Genomic DNA, 18496 nt, shown 5'->3' with positions numbered 1-18496 from the left:
CAATTTGTATCATTACATCTATATGGCGCAAGAGATACTTGCTGAGAAATCATTTTAAAAAGCAATGAAGTTAAATTTAACAATTACACATTAAAATAACTAATATTGAATTAAACTAATTTTAAGCTAAGAGAATCACCTAATAAGTCACCTAAACTAGGGTAATTAATGCAAAGTCAATAAAGGCAATCAATCACTTATCACTTATTAAACGTTGCACATCTTTGTAAACACCATTAAAGGAAATCGATCATAATTTTAAATTAGTGGCTTTAAAGAAACACTTGATTCATAGAGTTGTTAAATAATTTTTTTTTTCTTTTTCAACAAAATGTAACAATTTTTATTGATTCATCTATGTGGAAAAAGATGCTAGTTGTAAAACTATCTTGTAAAGTAACAACTATAGCTTTCTAAATAAAATTGATAAGCAGTTTATAATACCTTATACAAAAATTAACTAACATAAAATCGTTTAATCAATTATATTAAAGTATTCAATATAAAGTAAATAACTCACTCGTACCTAAGTTAATTATTGTAAAGTAAACAAAGTCATCACTTTAACTAAAAGCAATCATAAATGTCATAAAGTAAATTAATCACTGAAATTATAAATACAAATTTCATAATTTTCATATTTAATTTCTCTTAGCGAATTAGGAAGGATAATACATACTGTTAATGAACAAATTTACTTAAATTTTAAAGAACTGAGTTTATTTTAACAAAGATTTATGTTTGTTTTTGTCATATTTAGTGCCATTTCTAGATAATAAATTAGGTGATTAGTTTTCAATTTAAATTGAAATAAATATTAATTTAACGTAATATAATCAACTGATACTGATAAACAACTAGTTACATCAAAACTAAGAAGTAAAGCTCGTCTACCATTGCAACTTCTTCTAAAATGTTGCATTTTAAATACTGATTTAAATGTGAATTACGACAGAAACTCATTAAGCATTTTCGCTTAAGTGATTATTTAGTGAACTAAAACAGTAGAGCATATATGTAATGTTCTTATTACCACACAGTTTGTAAAAAATATAAAACTGAAAAGTAAATTTGACCGAATTAATGGTTTTTATGCCATACTGTTAGGTGTTATAATGAAATTCCAAAATTGTACCCCAATTATCAAATTTTAGTACAATTACCAAATTTGATCATATAATATAAAATCGTATTTCATTATATTTTATTGTTAATTTAGCCAAAATAATTACCAAAGCTCTTCGGAGAAAAAATTTTTGCTGTTTCCATCATGCCAGAAACACGGTAAATTTTACCATATTCTGGTAGTAGATCATACTTTTTTTCTCAGTGTAGACTCAGTTTTACATAAATCTCATTGCAAAAGTAAGTATAGCTTACTTGCAGCTTAATAACCGTGAAACTGTTAAAAAAGTATTTATTGCTTTAAATATGTTTATTGTAAAATGTTATGTAATAAGTTAATATCATAGGAATGCCTCATAATACATGAACTCTAATTTTAGTCTTAAGCCTTTAGTTTAGAATAGCAAATTTAATCAAAACGTAATAATAGTAGCTAAAAACATTAATAAAGGATTATAAAATAAACTTTTATGTAAATACCATAAATGAAGAATTAATAAGTATTACATTACTTACAATTTTTGCTGTTGTTTAATTTTTATGCTGATGAAAATCAAAAAATTCTGGATACTCTTCGTTACGCATGGATAATATTATATTTTTCTTTCTAATCAATGAAAATGCGCCTACAGCAAGGAGAAATATTTGCATGCTATTGTCATTTGTAAATTCAAACACAAATCACGTAAACATTTTGAAAAATTAAATTCTTCAAATTAATTTTCGAAATGTTCCCTTCATGTACTTTGGAACTTCTAATATTGCTATAATCATATTAGATACTTATTACTAAATTAATAAATGCATAATCAAATATTTAAAGTTTCATGATATAATAAAAGAGTACGTAATTTTTTGAGAACGAAATTATCCATGTTTGCATTAAATTAATTGATATTTTGTTATGTTTTTAGGTAAAAGACAAAACAATTAAATAACTAATGAGTATTTCCTTTACTGCTACACTATATAAGCTAAGCAACTGCAGAAAAACTAATTAAATGGTAATTTTCCACTAAATGGAATAGTCTATAAATTATTTATCAACAAAAGATATTGTAGTTAAACTCTATTATACAAAGCTATTGACTTGCTATGATAAGCATTATATATTTCTAATCTTTATGATTTTTTTAATACTTAAATTTATTCCTCTGTTTTTTCTGTCAATTAAAAAACCGAGAACTTTCTCTTCTGCGTTTTCACTGCGCAGATTAGAGGAAATGAAATTTCAAAAATGGATATTTCTTTTTTAACACATAAAAATTTAATCCCGTTTAAAGCTTGCCAGAAATTTGTAACACTCTTTACGTTTTATCTTTCACCAATTTATTATTTATTTTAACAAATCATCTTTTATTTAATTCTTCTGATAAATTACCAAATAGTGAATCTCCCGTTGTGCTGGTGGTGATAACTTTGCAGTCACTTTCTATTAACATACAACAATACATACATATACATATATATATATATATATATATATATATATATATATATATATATATATATAATTAATGTTTTGTAAAGAAGTCACTGATTAAAATTCCTCAAACAGTAAATCAATATTTACGCAATTCACGTAAAATATTGTATTTACTTAGTCCTTCTACTTTATTTTGCTAATTTCATTAAATTCGTTTAATAACCTTGCAAATCAAATTATTTCTGGAATAAAATCGTCTTTAAATTAAAAAAAATATTTAATTCTACTGAATGCAAAAAATGTCAAAATTAAAATACTATAGCGAAAAAACAATTTGAATAGATTTTTTAAGCAATAACTTTAATAGTAAAATGATGGGAATGAATTTCAATTCTGTAAATATTTAATTCAAACACTACATGTTTTTGTACTTTTTGTGGAGATTTTCTTTTATTTTCTAGTATAACGTTTTTTTTCCAATGAGCTGCACAATCGGTCTTGCCGATGAGCAGACCTACTGCGTTCTCCAGAGGTGGTATCCACTTTTTCAGGACCACCACAATGGGTGAGATACCATTGGTCATGTTAATTTGGACGTCTAGTTTCTGCCACACTAGATGGCAGCACCGAGACTCTATTTGGATGCTAAAGTGCACTAGGAATTTAATTTTGCCGGAAATGCCAAGAGCCAATGAGGCACTCCAGGGATGTTTTACATGCCGCATAATCATACGACATGGCCGCTGAGGATTTTCTGCATCCCGTAAATCCGGTGTCTGGGCCGGGGATCGAACCCACAGACTTGGGCTCAGAAGGTCGACGACAAACCAACTGCGCCACCCAGCCACTTTTCTAGTATAACGTTAAGAGCATATTCTATTTTTCGAATTTATATGTTTTTATTAGTTAACTGAAGATATTAGTTTAAACACTGGATTTTGTAAGTTTAAAATGCCTTAGAATAACTATGAAAAACTCAGCCAGAAAGTCAAATATATGTATTGAACAAATTAAAATTTTATTTCCTTTTTACCCAAAGATTAAATAAATTATTCGAATAATTCTCATAATAAAAAGTTAAAATATTATATCCGGAATATTAAGCAAATAAATATCTGCTAATAATGTGTTCAATTAATGCTGGATCAATTTATCTCACTGATTTTACTTACGTATCATTTCAGTGGTGCATATTTTAATAATATAATTTTTGAATTGATTTTTAATTCATAACAAATTTTTAAACATGCGGATTCGAAAGATAGTTTATATTTGATGCTTTAATTTTCTAATTTGAAGACATCTGGAGAAAAAAAAACTTAGTTTTTATTTTTTAAACGTGATAAAACTCTTCCTGTAAGTAAAATCTGTGAAACAACAATCTCATAAAGAATTGTGAATAGCAAATTAGATTTATTGATGCATTTTACTGTTTTCTAATAAATTTTGATACCAATATTAAGCATTTTCATTAAAAATATTATTATATTTCTAATTAGATTAACTATTTAAAGTTTGTTCTTGAAACCACAATAATCTTAACTTGTAGCAAATTTATTTATAGTTAGATCAAATTATATAAATTATAAAACTTAGCCAAAAGTAAATACATAGGCATAAATGTAGAATGTATATCATTCAAACTTCAACATTAAGAACATGACTTACCCTTTTAAAACCTTACTTTTGGAGAACAACAGAATTTATAAGGAGACAACGAAATGTCAAATGCCATGCTGACAGATACACTTAAAGTCATTCTTTTATATCTTTCATATTTTAAAGTATTATTTATTTATTCGAAGAAAGTAGAAATCAAATTTCGAAGGATGTAAGATTTCAAAAGAAATGCATACTTGTAAGCAAATATTTTTCCTTTCAACTCTTTCACAATTGAAATCATCTCAATTTCACGGAGGTATTTTTTAAGCTTTAAAAATATTTTTTACTACGCATATTCAAACTCTCTGTTTTGCAGTTTCTCATTGTTATCAGTGCATTTTTACTACGTAGAAAAACAATATTTTCCTTAACTACAAGAAATCTTTGAGTGTCATCACCATAAAATTAATGAAATATGCCATGTAATTTGCCTGTAAATTTACAAATTGTCTTTTATTTATTAATATTCGTATTTCTTTTCTATTTTAATTTCAAAGACATTTAATATTAAAGTAACTTTACCTATTTTTAACAATTGCATTACATTAATAGTTAATTCATTTAGACATTCAAACTATTTTTAGGTCAAATATGTTAATTAATCTTATTTATCATATATTTTATTTATTTATCATTACTTTATTTATAAAATTATCAAATCAATTTATTTATTAGCAAATTATCAAATTTATATATCAAATTATTTATTATATTAATTCATTTATTATTAAATTTATTTATCATTAATTTTATTTATCATTATATGTTAATTAATTTTATTATGCTGGAAGAAACAGGGGAATTATCTTAACGTTTTTTCACCACACGCTTAAACAGAGAGAAAATAATGTTCTTGTTAATTTAGATAAATGGAATATTTTTGAAGATGTTTGTTCGCACGAAATTTTATATTAATTTTTTAAATTATATTCTTCAAAATGCATTCTATCTTTACCAAGACACGCACTTCCAATAAATCAACTACGAAAAAATATTTTCTCTATTGTCTATTCAATCAAAATTATCTCCCTATCTCTATCTTTAACCCCTATCATTCTTTCAAATTATTTTTAATTTTCAGCCGACACTCCAGTTTTCGAATATTTCCCATCTCATAAAGCGACAGTGAAGTTAAGACGATTTTTCGCAACTCTAAATTCCATTTGTAAGCCAATGTTTATCAAACAGAAATCCTCGCTTTATTTAAACCTCGTTGAATGGTGCCAAACTTTTCAAAATGATTTCATTACTCAAACGCACCTCTGTAACTGTCGCCAACTCCGAAAGTAGATGAAAATGTGCGAAGCTTAAGTTAATAAATGGGGATCATTTATTTTGCTTTGAAGATACAAGAGTATTAAACAGCAGAAAGTTATCAGCATCTCGGCTTCATTGGACTGAAATAGAATGCTATTTCATAAGCTGTAAGCTTATAAGTCGTTTTAATTACCTTGAAAAATTTATAAATATTTGTTATCCTTTAAATAAAATTACCCATAATTAAATACTTTATCCTTAGTTTAATATCACCAATAATTTAATATGTATGTCGAATAGAATAGTGTCTTCATTTACTACTATTTATTGATCAGTTATTTAATAATTACTATTTTAGTTATTATTACTACAATTGCTTTATTTACTATTCATCAATGAGTGGCTGGGTGGCGCAGTTGGCTTGTGATCGGCCTTCTGTGCTCAAGTCTGCGGGTTCGATCCCCGGCCCAGACACCGGAAATGTCGTATGATTATGCGGCATGTAAAGGATCCCTTATCCTTAAAGAGTGCCTTATTGGCTATTGTCATTTCCGGCAAAATTGAATTCCTAGTGCACTTTAGCATCCAAATAAGAGTCTCGGTGCTGCCATCTAGTGTGGTATAAACTAGATGTCCAAATTAACATGGCCAACGGTATCTCACCCATTGTGGTGGTCCAGAAGTGGATACCACTTCTGGAGAACGCACTAGGTCTGCTCATGTGTGCGCACTTGTGCAGCTCATTGGAAATAAAAAATTTAAAAAAACTATTCATCAATACAAATGATTTAGAATTTTTAATTAAACCTCGTAAAATGATGCCAAATTCTTCAAAGTAAAATCATTATTCAAACGCACCTCTGTAACTGTCGCCAACTCCAAAAGTAGATGAAAATGTGCGAAGCTTAAGTTAATAAATGGGGATCATTTATTATGCTTTGAAGATACAAGAGTATTAAACAGCAGAAAGTTATCAGCATCTCGGCTTCATTGGACTGAAATAGAATGCTATTTCATAAGCTATAAGCTTATAAGTCGTTTTAATTACCTTGAAAAGTTTATAAATATTTGTTATCCTTTAAGTAAAATTATCCTTAATTAAATACTTTATCCTTAGTTTAATATCACTAATTATTTAATATGTATGTCGAATAGAATAGTGTCTTCATTTACTACTATTTATTAGTCAGTTATTTAATAATTACTATTTTATTTATTATTATTACAATTGCTTTATTTACTATTCATCAATGCAAATGATTTAGAATTTTTAATTAAACCTCGTAAAATGATGCCAAATTCTTCAAAGTAAAATCATTATTCAAACGTACCTTTGTAACTGTCGCCAACTCCGAAGGTAAATGAAAATGCGTGGGTCTTCTAAAGTTAATAAATGAGCTTATTCATTTTATTTTAAAGATACAAGAGTATAGCAGAAAGTTAGAAACATTTCAGCTTTATTGAGCTGAAATAGCATAATTTGAAAGTTGCTGCATAATTTGAAAGCTTTCAAGTCGCCTTAAATATCTTGATGACTTTAGAAATATTTGTTATCCTTAATGTAAAATTACCTTTAATTAAGCATGTTACCTTTAATGAAGCAAGTTTATTTAATATTCCTAATAATTTATGATGTATGTTAAATGGAATAGTATCTTTATTTATTACTATTTATCTGTCAGTCATTTAATACCTACTGATTTATTTAGTATTATTATATTTGCTTTAGTCCATATCCATCAGTGCAAATGATTTAAAATTTTATAATTACATTTATGGGACATAATTTCTCACAAATATTGTTTAGAAAGGAATTCTTTGGAATGCATTAGATTCACAAGTAGATTATCTTAGAGTTTTCAAAAAATGCATCCCATTTTAGTAAACCCAGATAAAAACATTATCTGAAGAGTTAGGGGAAATTAATATCCTGATAATTCAAATTTTCAAGTTGCACAGAACTTTTTGATAAAAAAAGAATAAAAGGATTTCTACGAAGGGAGTATTCCACGATTTCTACGAAGGGAAACTTTTGTTTAAAGTGTGTTATTAACAAATGGATATGGCAGAAATTTGTAAAGTACCTATATGGGTACAATTCAGAGGAACAGTATGTCTAATTTTAGAAAAATGTGTCTTATAACTACGTTCTAAATCTATTGTTCCTAATATATATAATTATAGTCCTTAACATTATTTTAACTGATATATATTTATATATAATATATATTTATATATAATATATATTTATATATAATATATATTTATATATAATATATATTTATATATAATATATATTTATATATAATTTATATTCATAATGAAATTTCTAAATTATTTACATTGTGTCTCATTTGAATTGCAAAATATTTTGATGTGTCTATGTCTGAAAATAAAAACCTTCATATTTTAACTTGGTGCTTGGTATGTGCAAAATTTTTGTTAAATAAAAATTTTATCGATCTATTTTTGAAAGACTGCTTTGCTTATATATCTCATCCTAAATGCCTAATACTTTTATATATCCTTCTATTATTCTTTAGTATACCTGTGTATTTAACATCTTTTTGCTTTAAAAAACGTTCATTAGCGTTTTGTGAGTGTAGCTACCCTCTGCAACTATTAGTATTCTGCCGCACTGTTTTATGATTAAAATCAATCGCCCATAACTTTATTGAAACAAAACTAAAAATACTGAATCATTTAATAATTATTGTTATTGGGTTGATTTATAAACTATTAAAGAGATAAACAAAATTTAATAAAAAGAATTGTTATAGATTAATTATAAAACTGTAGTATACATAGAAAATGTCATAAAATGAAAAAAACACAGTAAGAGAGGAAAAGAGTATCTAATACCTGATTCTTAAGAGAGAAAAAAACGCAAAAATCAATACCTCTAAAAAAACAGAGATAAATAAAACATCTTGTCATTGATTTAATCTTCTATAAGAGGAAGATTGGATGAAAGTATCTTCCTATGAAAATAATTCAAGAGATACTTATGGAGAAAAAAATTGTTATCAAAAGAATTTTTTAAATAAAAATAAAAAAGTGAAACATTTATTGTGAAAGGTTCTGTGTTTCTCATCTATATATCATTCCATGTCTGTCATTCTCTGTTACTCATATTATTTAAGCAAAAAAAAAGGAAGATAAAAGAGTTCTCAAATCTGAACTCCATCATACACATTATTAAATATGTTACAATTTGCACTTAAAGTAATGTAGTTACCTATTTGCAGCAAGAAAATTGGTCCAAATCCAATTTTCCAGAATTTATTTTTGCCTCTTTATAAGATTTACAAATAGAATATAAATAGAATAGTCAGAAGGCAAAGCAGCCGACACGGATGCATGTGACTATAGGTATGTTCTTTTTCTCCTTTTTTAATCTACTAGAACTATCACCCCCTGCTCGCTTCACTCATCAAACCCCATAATTATTTTACTTCAACATTGCTTTGATTTTCTTCAAACACCAATATTTTCCATACAAACATAGAACATTTGTTTTAAAAATATGCAATTATTGTATCTTTACGTAAGAACTTTTGTTTTAACTTGAACTCGTTAACATGTTAAGTGAACGTAATGAAATAAGCCATTAACTAGATTTTCAAAACAAATCACCTATGTTTGAAAGAAAACATTCAACCTAAGAAATACACATTGTGTGATTCAATGAAAAGAAATAAATGAAAAGTAATTTTACTTGTTGACAAGATTTATAACAATTCAAGTAAGGAATGTAATTGTTTTTTGCTCTATATAATTGTTTTTTTCTTTAAATTTCGAAATGAATGTTAAGATTTATATCTGACAGCATGTAATTTGACTTTTTTTTCTTCTTTTAAATAACATCTACTTGTTCACGAGCTTATAAAATAAAGAAATGAAGATCTCGTGAGCAAAAACATGTTTTCTAAGGCAATTGATAAATAATCTTTATTTAAAGCAAAAAAAGTTTAAAAAATTCACGAAAAAAGAACTTTAATCTCCATAGCTTTAAAACGAATTGCAATTTTGAAAGAAATTCACTTTAAGTTTAGAATAGAAAATGGCTCTTTCAACACGTCAAATTTCACCTCTTTAGTTACATTTCAGAGGACAGTATTTCGGTCAAAGCAGTTTTTTTTTAACTTGACGATTTACAGTAGATAATTCTCAAACTATAAGTCGAGTCTTTTTTATTCCGTCTGAAATAAAGTTTTCATCAAATTTTTATTCCATCTAATTTCTTGTGCATTTTTTCAACACACCTTCGCATTTTCAAATTTCTAAGTTTTATAGATCTTTTACAGCGAAAAAAAATTTAACATAAAGCTAAAAAAACACAAGTAAAGCACCTAAATTTCCAATAACTTTCGATAAATTAGAATTTCGAAATAAAAGAAATCTTTGTTAAGATCATAAACAAATATGACTCTTGCAACATGCCAAATTTCTCAAAAAGCAATCTCTATTGTATTTTCTATTCCTTTAGACAAGTTTCATTTTTCCTTAACACATCCATCTTTTATTAAAATATAAACAATAAAGTAATATTTCATATAAAATAAGTATATTCATATTTTTCTAGTTTATTTTAAATGGCTACATTAGTGTAGGACGAAATGTTTAGAAAAGTTATTATCCCTCCATCCCATATTCATGTGTCTCTGTTATCTCTTAATAAAACTAGTTCTCTTATTTCTCAAACACTATCGACCAATAATGTTCAATTCCACGGCCTTGTAAATTTGAACCTTGAACCAGAAGACAAGTGAACTCTTGGATAAGTTTTGGAAGTTATTTTGCCTTCGTTGAGGATTTTTTGATGGTACTAACCCGCAAATGCTTTATATGAAGCAGAAAACAACAAAAACCTCCCACTGTTAGCCTAACGGCAAGGAGACTCTAATCCATGATAATCTTACCACTGCGTATATTTAACATCAGCATTGCGGTTGGTGCAAGCTGGATGCGCAATTCGTATCAACCAGCCATAGCTGAGATTCGAACCCGGTTAACCTCATTGGAAGGCAAACGCTCTATCCCCTGTAACTCATTATTGATTGGATATAAATTTACTAACAGGTTTCGAAACAGGATTCGAACCCGGTTCACTGGTTAACTCAGAACTGGATCAGAACTGGTTAAAAATAAAGTCGTAACTTTCTTCTGCGTATACTTCCACGGAACTCTAGGAATTGCTGATTATAGAAAACTGATATAAATCACTAAAATTTCGAGAGTTCTTTTCGGTTAAAAAACGAAGTTTTTGATTAATCACTTTTTATTTTGATAGATGTAACGATGAAGCAAATCACTGTATCGTTAACATGCATGCAATGAACATAATTCTCTTGGCTAAATTTTTTTCTTTAAATTTCCTGCCCTCCATACGGCTTATGTTTCATGTAAAATAAAAGTATGTTAATTTAATTTATTTCTAGTAGTATAGGAAATAATGTTAAAAAACATTATCCGTCCATCCCATATTCCATATGCGTCTCTGTAACGATACAAGTTCTCTTATTTCTTAAATACTATCTACCCATTATAGGAAGCAGCTGAGCAGCATTTTGAACATCATTATAATTTTAACGAATTCTAAAACTCGCTAGAATCCTTTTATACTCCATCTCTTTCAAAACAGCTATCCTTACTCCATTGAAGTCTCATAATCCAAAGCAAGCAATTGCATATACCCATCATTATTCAAGTGGAGAGCTGCTACTGTCGCTAACACTTCGAAAAGTGATTTGGATAGAGTGAGCTTAAAGCTTGCCTAAAGTTTTACTCAGTTAATTGAAGAGACGCAGACCTTTATAATAGCTGGAAAATCAATTAACCTGTCTTTTAAGCCTTCCGGAAGAGAGATGATATTGAAATAGTCCGGCTTTGATAACGATCGTAAAATACTTATTTTTTAAACTCTAATATTTTACGCATAATATGTTTAGAATAATAAAAACAAAAGCTAAACTAAAAAATTTTCCTTAAACTTAACATAGCATAAAATTCCTTCAAAAATTATTTTAGCTTATTTTTAAAAAAATGGTGTTTATAAAATATTGTTCATCCTAATATTTTAAAGCTTCTTAAATAAAATAAATATTATATGCGGGTAGAAGAGTATGGACTATTTTATGCAGTATGTGTAAATTCAAATAACTTAGAAATATTTGAAAAAATACGTATACGATTATCTAAACTGTTTAAAAATTGCTAAGGAACAACTGATTTATGCCAAGTGGTATTCTTTCTCGACGATAGCGTAGTTAGAACAGGGTGCATCAAACAGGTTTCCGTGCATGCAATAACTGTACCAATAACAGTAAAATCGAGAGTAGAGGGGAGGGTAGAGCAGTACCCGTTATATGTGGAAAAGACAGTGCACAAAGATTCAGCATGTTAGATATTTGATCAAACTAATACTATAGGCTATTGAACTTATTTCTGTGAAAATAGGTGTAGAGTTACAATAATCAAGTACAAAATGGTAACAAGATATCATTTACAATAGAGGACGAACAGTTAGACTACTAGAAGCAGGTCAAAACGTCACCATCGGTGCTGCACTATCGGGAGTGTAATCTCGTGTCCTCTCGTGATTAAAAAAGACCGCTAAAGTACTTTAGCTGCCGATTCTACTTCCTGGTTATTTCGATATATCTTGATAACTTTAAAAGTGATTTAAAATGTAATAAAAATTCCAATAAAATGTATAATTTATCCAATAAAATTTCCCATGCACACAATAACTTTTAGTAAATATTTATTATTTTTTATAATTTTATTTAATGATAATCGAAAAAATATATTGAATTGTGAGGTATACTGTTGTCACATCATCTTTAAAGAATGCAATTTTATTTAGAAAAATACAAAATTTGAACGAAATCGGTCCAACAGATTTTAAAAAATTGAACTCTAAAGGTACAACTTTTTTAAAATTTGATAACTCAGAAACCACTCTATTGATTTCGTTCAAAGTTTGAATTTCTCCATTTAAAACTTTATTCCTTAAAATGATGTAAAAGTTTTTAGAAATCATTGAAGTAAGTAGAAAACCATAAATATTATACGAAATTCACAATTAATAATCGAAATTTAAAATTAAACATTGATTTGTAAATTATTCCAAAGCTTTTGTTAATTAATGCTGAATCAATAAAACTAGTTAGTTTTTAATGATACTGTAAATTTATAAAGCATATTATGATAAAATTTTTATAATTGATAACTATTTTGGAAATTTAAAATAGTTATGATAAAAATAAGATTTTTTCTCAGCAAATAATAGCTTTAAAGCTTCGTGTAAATATTTAGCAAGAGGCAAATCATTTTAAAAAGGCAATCAAAATGTAACTTTTATTCAGATGAAATTTATGCAGTAATATATTTACCAACAACAAATATCTTTAATAAAAGAATCATCAGTTTTAGCAGAAAAATAAATTTTAATGCGCGTTATATTCACTGCCTCATCTCCACTTATTTCAATATTTTAGCTTTTCAATGATTTATTTTTCTCTTCCTTCTTTTGATGCAAAACTCCATCCTATAATGCCATCATAAATATTTATTTTAGAACTATACTCGCATTTCAGTTAATCTTTCACATTTAGATTTGCTTTCATAAATTCAAAAAATATACAGTTTATAAGTTTATACTTCGTTTCACTCACATTTCAGCTACTACGCTTGTGTTATTTATTGAAAAAAGAACTTTTTTCTTTCAAAATTGAATTATTCTTTTAAAGTAAAATAATACTCAATTTTTATATTACTCAGTTGGAATTTCCTTTCTAAAATTACAGTTAAATAACAGGCTGCAGTTTGTTTATCCAATTAACCGCAAAGTTTACTGTAAGGAAAATTTTCTACCATTACGAATGAAACCGTTTAATACCAGTATTGCTTTTAAAAAAAACATGAATACGAAACTATATAGTTTTTTAACAATTTACTACTAATATGGTTTCAAAACCGTAAAAAAGAAATTTAACTGAACATTGGAGATTGACTTTTTGTTAGGTAATTGGCATTGGAGTTAGATTGTGGTTGAGTTGTGTTTTATCAAATGAACCGTGGAATGTGGTTTAATTAGTTTATCAGGTTGTTTCACCAATTATAAGAGATGGAAAGTAATATACTTTTTTGAGTTAAGTAGTTTTATGTGCTGCCATCTATGTGCAAAAGAGTGTATCGTATTCTAATAGTTCAGGTCCACAAATTGGCTAGTACAGGGCACTGGAACCTCTTCATGCGCTGAAGGGACTGAAAGAAATGCTGTAAAGTCAACACTGAGATTCGAACCTCTGTTCTGTTAGTCATGAGACTGACAGTCCTCTTATCCATAATATGTACCCAGCCGCAAGAAACTTTCATTAGTTAGACCTAATTGATGCGATAAAATTCTAGTTGTTAAACAGTATTAGGTGAGAGCAGTTGATAAACGGTTTTTCTCTCAATTTACAGTTTGAATACAATCTTATTTATAATTATTTGACTGTTTTGCTTATTTATGGTAAAAAAAACAATTAAATAAAATTGCTATTTAATCATTTTTCCGAGAAATTTCTAATAGTATATCTAACATATATAAAATTATCTGTGTTATTTTACATAGTGAAACTGTATCCAAGAAACTGTTATTTTAAAAAAACTTTGAAATAAACGAGTTAATTTTTCAAAAAAATAGTTTATGTTTTTTAAAACAATATTTTATTTCTAATGTATTTGTTTAACATTAGATGATTATACAGCTTTTAGAAATTCTTCAACTCTGGCAAAAGTATGTTTTGTTACATAAATAGTAGTTATATAAGATACATAACCAAGCGCCTATCATTTCTTTATGTGTTGAAAATGTTCATGTCCAATGTTTTTACACGATTTAACAATAATAAAAAAATTCATTTTATAATGCTAAAATTTGTAAAAGAAATTAATAAAAGCATGTAGAAAACTATTTTTTAAAATGTATGCGGTAAGAAATAATTATTGAAATCCTTAATATTTAAAAAAAATATGAATATTAATGAAAATCCAACTTTGAGAAGATGACCCTAGTAAAACTTTTTTCTTATGTCTATTTATCCTGAATAAGATTTAAAACCCTAAGATTGGATTTTACAACATCGTCTTCTTGCTATTTGGTTGCGATGCTTGGATTCTATAAGCATTTTAATTCTCTACCATTTTGCATACTTCTTGTTTTTACTTTAAATATTTGTTTCCGATAAAAAAATTTGCGAAAATTATTTACTGATATTCCCTAAGTTATTCAAACCTGATTTATTTTAGTAGCACTTATAATTTACTCGATACTACAAATACGTTAAGTTACAGTTTGCAAGATAGTCACAAATTCAAATTGTCGAGAGGACGAACATCAACTAGAGTTTCAAAAAACACAAGTTGTCCAGTTGAATCATTTTCTCCAAACTACATTTATTCTTCCACCAGTTGTTAACAATTTGTAAGACGGTCATAAATTAGTGGATTAACGATTTTTTTTAAAATTGCCACAAATAGAATTTGACACGATGACAAACATTAACAAGAATGTCAAAAAGAACAAAAAACTTTGCCGAGCTTATAATCATGAGATAAACAAATATTTTTCTGTGATGAAGTACTTAAAGATTACTAATTCCATTGAAAGTGCGAGTTATTGCTCCCGAAAAGCAGTTGTAAAGGGGCAAGAGTCTTAGGGCGATTTTATTTTATTTTATAGCCGATGAACAGCCAACCCACCGACCGACCTGAGTAAGGGGCAGGGAACTTTCCTTGCATCAGAAAGGTCCTGGGTTCGAATCCCGGGCAAGGCATGAATGTTTCTTTCTCTCTGTGTGTGCTCTATGTCCTTTCTCCTTTGTGTCCGAATGTGTGTGAACGTGACCCGCCCTATTAACGGGTTGTGGTTCTGTGAATGGCGTGGCAGAAGTCGAATTCCTGCCCATAGATGGCGCCACTGAAAAACAGGAACTATCGCACCCCCACTGCCAGGCATACGACAAAAAAAACCCAATTTAAGGGTTTACGACTTCTTATGTTCAACTCCGTAGTCTTCTAATTTTGAACCCAATCCAGAATACAAGAGAACTCCTGGATCAAGGATTTTTAGAAATTTTCCTTCGTGGAGGACTTTTTAATAGAACTAACCCGTATTTGCGTTACATGGTAAAGAAAACAACGAAACCCTCCCACGGTTATCCTGACGGCAAGAGGAGTTTAATCCATGATCCATCTACCACTAAGGATACTTTACGTTAACACTGTAGTCGGTGCGAGCAGGGTGCGGAATTCATATCAACCAACCATGGCTGGGATTCGAACCCAATATAACTCATTAGACTGCGAACACTCTATCGGCTCTCTAAGGAAGATATATTTTATTGAAAGGACGGGCATCAATTGGAACTTCATTGGGAAAGATTGTTCTTTTTAATAATAATTCGTTCAACAAATTATTTTCTATGATAGTTTATTTGACCTGGTGAACTCTTTTAAACCTCATTTTTTAATAGACTGGAAGTAAATAGATGAATTCGCAATTTAGAAAAGAGACACACGCAGATGAATGAGAGAGGAAAGATGATAAGCATCAACTAAAAATTCCAGAAAATCAAAACTAAGGGAAATAAGGATCTGTGAACTGTGCAAGGAAGGAATTGGTAACTGTGCAACACAGTAACTTATACTAGCAATTAAGTAAACTAAAGCATTTTTGAAATTCTTTGGTAATTTTAATTAATGCGAAATGAAATATGCGTGAATGATTTTAAAGCTAATATTTATCTTATTTGTTTAATTACACAATTCCAGGGTTGGGTTTTTGACATGACAAGGGTATAATACTGGTTTAAACCGTCAAAAACTGAAGTTTGCCAAGAAAATATATAAACTTCAAAACTACCAACAGTTGCCAAGAATTATATTGAAATTTAATTATACTATAGGTAATCAGCAGGTTTTAAAATATTTTTTAATTAAAATTAAGGTAAAATAACAGATTTAAAATCTCAGAAATTTATATTCAAATGCATGTGCACAAAAATTTGCACAAAAATTTTTTAAATATTTATATTTTGAAAAAAAAATATTTTTTTTTGATACTTAAGAAAGTTAAAAGTTTATTACTATGCATTTTTGACATATAAGGAACATATAACTAATATTTATAAGGAACTTACAAGTTATGTTGTATAAATACAAACTTGATACAAGTGTATAAAAAAAAATTTTAATGTTATACCGAATATCTTTATTATCCATTATGTTAATTTGAATTTAAAAGTAGTTATATTTGTGAATAATGATAAATATAATTCATATTGTTTATTATATTTATTTATAATTATTACACTTATCATTTTAAAACAATTTTTACCTCTTAATTTTTTTTTCTCCACTTGTATTAAGAATACAAATAATGCATATCTTGAAAGCAAGAAGTAGTTATTCAACAGCTGAATATTTAGATATTCAACAAAACTATATAGTATTCAGCAAAATGAAATTCACAAGTATTTGGATAAACTAAATTTTCAGCCTAGTAAATGAATAGGCTGAATATACTGTAAATCGACACTAACTACTCTGTGTATTTAACAGAAAGCACTTAAATTTGTATTGTCTTATGTTAAAAAGATTATTAAGAACATTTATAAGAATATTAAGAAGATTTTTCTTTAAAAGATGTCTAATGTACAAAACTGCTAATGTATCTTTAAAAATGTCTAATTTTTAGTATAATCTATACTATACACTAAATTTGGATATAAATAAATTTCTTAATAATATCACTGCAGATTTTCAATAACACATGAAAATGAATACATAATATTACAAAAGATGTGAGCTTTCAAAAGTACAAGATTTTGGTTACTATTCAAAATAAAAGTGTTTCTTCAAAATTTTAAATTTATTTATTCTAGAACATATTTAGAAACACTATCCTTTATAAAAAATATATAAATTTTATGTAATAATTAAATTTCACATATGAATATAGGTTTTTGACATTTTCGACATTTTTGACAGTGAGGTTTTTGACGTGACGGTTTAAACCATGGTTTAAACCGTCAAAAACTGTCACATGTCAAAAACCTGCCAACCCTGCACAATTCTAATAAAACTTTCATAATCAAAAACTAAAAAATTAAATAATTAGGAACTAACGTGCATCCAATTAAAATTAACTATTCATGTTTAATTTTAATTGCACTGTTAACGTTTTATTTTATTAATTTTTTGCATTTGACTCGTAGTTACTTCACATATTTGTGTATGATTTTTATATCAAAATTTTAAATAACAGTAATTTTTATTGTTGAATTATTTTAAGCAAGCAATATAAAATCTAATCAACAAATCATTAATTTATTTTTATGTCAATTGTTGGTTTCTTCAAAATATTCGATAATCAATTTTAATACTTAATGCTCTTAAGATAAAACATTTTAAAATTAACGATGATTATTCATAGTATCTAGCAAATGAAACGTGTCATTATGAGTTAAATCTAATGTTATAATAATTCTCGGTAAACTATTGTGTCATTACATAAAGGCGATTCAGATTAATGATTAATGGTAAAGATGATAATCTAGTCTTACCTGTCGGATATTGTATTAACCAGGTTCATATTATTGGAGCTTTAATAAATCGAATCTACAAAGATTATATAATTCATAAAATCAGAGAAAATCTAGGCTACTCAATATCTAAATAGCTGGTTGAAAAACATTATCTTCTGAATGTAAAACTTTTGCTTAAGAAAACAGCATACTCAAAATCAATAATATTTAAGTCAATAAATTTAAACTCAATAATAGAGTTGAAAGCTTCTCTAATTTTTTCTTAGAAAGAATATATGATCAAAACTGCCAAAATATGGTAAAATTTACAATATTTTTGACTCTAAGAAAATGTCGAAAAGCTCGGTAATTTTTACCAAAACATTTCGGTAATGATTGTGGTAAAATTATCAATAAAATATGCGTTTATAGTGTGTAAAAAAGTTTG

Source organism: Parasteatoda tepidariorum, chromosome 6 (genome assembly GCF_982258835.1).
Source record: "Parasteatoda tepidariorum strain Cologne lab strain chromosome 6, Ptep-v5.0, whole genome shotgun sequence".
NCBI classification, from domain to species: domain Eukaryota; kingdom Metazoa; phylum Arthropoda; class Arachnida; order Araneae; family Theridiidae; genus Parasteatoda; species Parasteatoda tepidariorum.
The sequence above is the reverse complement of the archived record's forward strand: the minus strand, read 5'-3'. Positions refer to the sequence as shown.